The following is a 6,000-nucleotide window of genomic DNA, read 5'->3' on the forward strand; positions in this document are numbered from 1 at the left end:
TGAACCGTGTTTAAAATGTGCTCAATTAATACAATTATGGAATAGAATCCGTTGAACATGATGGCAAGAAGACTATTTTTGTGAGGAGAAAAGAAATAGATGCAGGATTTAGTTTCTTAATTGGAAAAGGTTTCACCCTGTGCAATTCAAATAATATCACAATTGCACTAGTTCGCACTATACCAGCCTCAGGAACACCGTCTTCCAATTCTGAGCTCTATGGGTATACCGCACAGACACACACCAGGTGAATTTTCCTGGATGGTCCCACCTCAAAATTCAGCTGGATTGTGACAGAAAATGTGGGGGATATTGGATGATGAGGTCTACCATTGCATCACCCTGACCCCAAATGTTACTCCTCCTGCCCCATTTGGGTAGGTTGCTGGCCGCCTCTCCACTGCCCACTGGAGGTAACTGCCAGCAAGGTGATCCCTTGTGCTGTCCAAATTCCCTGCTTATTGCCTCTGTCCCTGTTGACTGATGGGATACCTGGGTAAGGATGGAGGAAGCTCCTAGTGTAGAAATGCAAACCCCTTATGGAGGTATGGAGGAAGAAGGTTAGGCCTTTCCCCCGTCTGCACATTCCTCAAGCGCTGGTCATATAGGCGTTGGCTGAGTTCAAGGCTCAAAACGGTGAGTATTCTTCACCTTCAGGGCTTCACAGCCACTTTTGGATAGATTCCATCTTTACAGACACAGCAGTGCCAGTCATTGTCCAGCACTACCAGAATTTACTGCCCTCACCCATCTGTGCCCTTAATAACCTTGACCCAGGAAACAAGACAAGTTTATGACAGGAGCCCTCCTCCCATCATGAGGCAACAAATGACCAGAACACAGCATCCACTCTTCATTTTCTAAGTTCCACATTGGATAGTGATGAGGAAATCAGATGACGATGCTTCTAGTTCTGACTCACAGCGTGGAGTTTTAAACAACCATGTTTAAGATTGATGAGACTATCCTGGGTAATAGGGATAGGAGTTCATCGTTGTGTGTGCTGTTGAGTTTCTCCAATGCTGGAGGTGGAAAGAAACAGAGAAATACTAAGCCGGGAATTCCATCTCCTGATTTCCTTCCTCTCTCCTGCAAACCCTGAGCCACACTCAGTGGTTCAAGAGGACTGGCTTCCCTCTGGTGTCCCAACCGTTTGGCCATTCTTCACTGCCAGCCCAGTTCACAGCCTATTCAGATTTCAGCAACGGCCATGGGGGGGGGGGGGGGGGGGGGGGGGGCACATGTTCACGTTGCAGCACAAGTCATAAGACAGCGACTGGAAGTCAAAAAGACCTCTTGCCGCCCCCCCCCCCCCCCCCCACTATTCTGCAGATCAGGGATGGAAACTGGGGCCTCTGGCATGCATTGGTCCATCCTACTGATGAAATGAGGCAGACATACACACACAAGCCCATGTAAAGGTGCAGACACAAATATCCACATGGACGTAAACTCCCACACAGAAAACACGAAAAACATATTAGAATTGTTATCGCTATTGGCTTGCGCTGGTTAGTGCGTTTGCTAATTGGTTGATGAATCGTCCGCACAGTATTACATAGAACATAGAACAGTATTGAGCATGGAAATGGAGCGCCCAGCGCCTTGGGCGGCAGGTTTAATTGCATTTCTGTAGCCACTGTCCACTTTTTTTTGTTGATTTTTGGGGAAACAAATGAAGAGCCATTGAGTTACCAAGAGGTTGAAGCAGAGGTCTGGGCCCCCTTTCCCTGTTTGTCTAGATGGCAGATAATTTCTCTGTTATTCTGAAACTGCAGTTCACAGCCTCTGGGAGGACATTGTGGTCTGGACATTGTGCTGCCACTGAGATTGCCAGCATTTGGTACGCCCTGCTGCAAAGTTGGTTAGAGCTCCTCAAGGTCCAGCTTAGCTTGGGGTGGGAAGGCTGGGAGGCAGCTCGGTCCTCAATCTCCCCCTATGGGTAGAGCCGCGCAACTACACATGATCTAGTACAAGTACTGGCACATGTTGTACAATACAGTGTGGATTATTAGTGTTTATAATTCACCACACCCCACAAGATCACCCTCTCCCTCTCAGTGTGCAGTCCCGGTTGTCTGCTGAGTTGGGATCTCGCGGGTACCACGCTGCAGGGGGACAGTGCTGACTTCTGAACAGATCTTTTTGAAAATAGCAGGCTTCGGGGGCCCCAGCTGTGTCAATGTTTTCACTCTCGCTGCTGTGGCCTAGTTTTGGACAGACGCCAAGGCAAGCCTCGCTGCAGTTGATTTTGGCACATCCCTGGGTGCTGAGGAATGTCAGCTTGAATTGTCAGAAGTCCCCCGGCTTCAGCCGTTTGGAGCGGGGGGAGGCCGAGGAGGCAGCTTGGTGTCGTTCCAGCTCCTCCATTGAGGAGGGAGCCTAGAACATTGGTCATCTAAATGTTTAATAACTGAACGCGTATGATGATCATGAATAAAAAAAAACCCCAAGGTTACCTGATTATTCACGCTTTGAGATAGCCGCACAGCCAACGTCAGTCAAACATTTTCCCTGCTCAATCCGAAATGATGCTGCTTTTCTGATTTATGATGTTATTACAATTTGGCTGTTGCTCTGCTTTCCTTTAATCACCTGATGTTGACAGGAGATGGCAATCAATGATAGATAACTCCCCACTCCTCACCCTCTCTCTCCACCGTCCTCCACCCCCCCCCCCCCCCCCAGCACTTTGACAGATGTCCTTTACTCATCCTTTACTTCCTGTTTACAGGGGAAGTCCTCTTTACAACCAAATCCTGTTAATTGGTGTTGTTGTGTGACACTATTACCAGCACCCGCTTACTCACCTTTTTTCCCTGTGAGCACTTGACAAGCTATCATCCTAACCCCCCCCCCCCCCCCCTGAATGATCTGATCACCTGCTGCACCGGGTCTGAGCTCCACGTTGATTTATTGTCGGAAAGGCACCTTTTGACCCCAGGCCAAGGCCAGGATATTTTTAATCTAGGAGTGTGCCAGCGGTTTCCAATAGGTTATTACCGATCCTGTCTTTGAGGAAGGTCGGAGGTTGATTGCTCTTGTTTACTGGGAAGCTGGTGACCTTGAAGGGGTCTCAAACCCAGGAGGTGCCACTTTAAAACAGAAATGCACCAACCGTTTCAAATGATAGTCTCCATTCTCTCTGGCCACCTCTACAATTTAGAGTCGTTTGCTTCGAACGGGTGAGGGGTGAGGGGGGGGGGGGGGTATTTGGATGTAATTTGACTGGGGGGGGGGGGTATTTTGATGTAATTTGACTGGGAGAGCGCCTTCAGGAGAAGAGGCAGTCACTGTGAGGTTATGGCAGCCCCTCTCTACAGCAGTATGGAGCCCCCCCCCCCCCCCCCCCCCCGCCACCCACTACAGGCCTCCCTGCTGAATGTGGAAGCCTGCTCGTTTTTCTTGTAAAAGTTATTTCCATTTCATTGCAGTCATTTGTTTACTGACAGGCATGCGTCTCAGTCTGGGTGATTACTTGAAGATTGGGATTTTCAAGACGTGAAATTGACCTGGAATTGACGAGTGGATTGCCTGGGTTTAACGCCAGCTTTACAGCTCCCTTCACTGCATCGCCCTCAGCCGCAATGTCGAGCAGTTCCTCGCAAGCTGCGAGCAGGCACATTCCTCTATTACACAAACATGCAGTCTGTTATTTCTTTTTTTTAAATCCACCTTTACATATCTTTATTGTGCCTTCAGCTGCCTGGACCCCACACTCTGGAATTCCCTCCCGAAACTGCTCCACCCCCTCTTCTCTTGTCAGACTCTCCCTAAAACCTACGTCTTTGCCAAGCTTTTGGCCACCTGCCGTAGTATCTTCTCAAATGGCTCAGTGTCAGTTGGTGCTTAAAGGCTGCTGTGAAATTCCTGCGGACATTTTGCTGTGCTGCAGGTGCTGTGTCAATGCAAGTTTCTGCTGAGTTCCTTTGTCCTTAGATACTGGGGTTCCTGTTGTGATACTGACCCACAGCTTCTGAGCCAGGTGGCTTTGCCCAAACACTTGAGCCCGGACAGTGTTCGAGGTCGTTGGGAGAGTTTCACAGCCCAGCATTATCCTGTCTGCGTACTTGCGAATAAGCGTTCAAAGGATTGATAGCAGGTAGCCCCTCACTGTCTTGTCTCCTCGCCAGCCCCAAGGGCCAATTATGGCACCCCTGCCAAACCAGCTGAATGAGTGCAGGCTGGGGGATTGAACCTGGGACATTCTGTTCTCTGTGCTCCTATACCTCAAGGAGAGATCGTGCCAGAGAGGGGGGGGGGGGGGGGGGGTTCCTGAAGTTAGGGGAGGGAAGAAGGGGGAATCAATTAATATGAAGGATGAGCGATCCGCCCTGCTCCAGGGTCGAACTCACTTTCACTTCTGCAATACACATTTTCTAAAAACAAATAACCTCCGGGCCTTGTTGATGTGCAATGAGGGCAGTTGTTAAACTGAGGCAGCTTGGGGTACCAGGTGGAGGGTCAAATATTTCAGGAAGCTCAGTCAGCCCAGATCCATCCCCACCAAAATCACTCCTGCACAGCTTCCCTTGAGGTCATTTTCAGGGTTGATCCGGACTGAAGACAGCCGGGCGGGCACGTCAGTTCAAAGAGCAGCGTCTCTCCTGGCTGGCTAAATAGAAAAGGAAATTAATGTGCCCCCCAACTGCTGAGCGTCCTGGTCAACCCTGCTGGTGTGTGTAAATGTGTGTGTGTGCATATATATTTGTGTTGTACATTTTTAGTTGTGCGCACGTGTGTAAGAACAGTTTTAGCTTCCAATAACGACTCCATCACGAATAGTTTGCTGATAACCCACACGTGGCCAATGAGATGAAGATTGCTGCCATCTATGGAAGCATACCCCAAGAAGAGTAAGGGCGTGGTGAGAATTGGAAAGAACCCCCTCTCCCTCCCATAGATGTGCTTGCATGCATGTGCACAATCCTTAATTCCATCCAAACTTTGCCTCTTCGCTTTTCCTTCAATCCGTTCACATTGCCACCCGCCTCCTGCATCGCATGTTATACTTATCTTACTTATTGATAAGCTCATGGTTCAGTCAGCTAAATCTGAACTCTTCATTTGCCCGGCCGCCAACACCTTGGCTAATTGATACTAAAAATTGTTGCAGAAATGGTCTTCGCTAAATCAGCATGCTTACTTTTTAAACTCTTGGCTCGGTACTGTACACACAGCTGCAAGGACTGAGCTGTGGAAATATTTTGCGCAATAGTGCATACCCGTCGCTATTTGACTGACTGACCCCACAAGAATACAACCGTATAACTGTGTGATGGGCTGGCCACACGATAGTACAGCTCTGACACTGTGTTGCTGACACCTAACAACAGCGTAGCCTGCTACTGAGCAAGCTTGCGATTGTACAGCTATTCGATGGTGTGACTACTGACCTTCTGAGAGTGTGGCCTTGCCACTGTGTGACTGACAAGCAATCAATAGTGTAGCCTGCCTCTGTGAGTGGCTACCACGGTGGTACTGGCCTGTTGCTGTGTGACTGAACAACACCGAGCTGCACACCCTCCACTGCGGCATTTGTTACTTGTTACCTAGTTTAATTTTTGTTCAGTGAAATTGCCACAGCGGCAGGTTTACCGCTTTGGAATTTTCTTCATCCCGGCACTGTGTTCTTTTTTGTGATGCATTCTGCTTCAAACATTTCTGCTGCTGTGTGTGGACTTCCAGTGAAAGAATTCTAGTGCTGATGAATATGCCTTGTTCAGGATACCTGCAGCGAGGCGCGGGTTGGAACTGGCACGGGGCCTGTAGGTGTGCCCATGCCTGTCCGAGGTGCAGAACGCACAACAAAGACATTTGGAGGAAATGCAAGATGAGAGACATTTGGAGGAAATGCAAGGTGAGTTGGCATGGAGCCAGCTTATGGAGATGCCTGTCCCTTTATTCTGCACTTATACTGTGCTTAATACATGAATTGGACCGACCCCTGTCCGTAGACTCATCATCAGCACCACTCTGAATCTCTGTAACTGTCTCTCT

At 49.0% G+C, this 6,000-nt stretch overlaps 1 long non-coding RNA gene across 1 annotated transcript in view; it reads right to left on the reverse strand.

Moving 5' to 3' along the window:
- LOC119955169 overlaps positions 1–2,647 on the reverse strand; it is a 58,489-nt gene extending 55,842 nt beyond the window's left edge. The window contains exon 1 of the long non-coding RNA XR_005458406.1: positions 2,460–2,647. This is a non-coding gene — a long non-coding RNA (uncharacterized LOC119955169). The remainder of the gene's footprint in view (positions 1–2,459) is intronic.
- Between the last annotated feature and the right edge of the window lie 3,353 nt (positions 2,648–6,000).

Source organism: Scyliorhinus canicula, chromosome 1, assembly GCF_902713615.1.
Source record: "Scyliorhinus canicula chromosome 1, sScyCan1.1, whole genome shotgun sequence".
Taxonomy (NCBI): domain Eukaryota; kingdom Metazoa; phylum Chordata; class Chondrichthyes; order Carcharhiniformes; family Scyliorhinidae; genus Scyliorhinus; species Scyliorhinus canicula.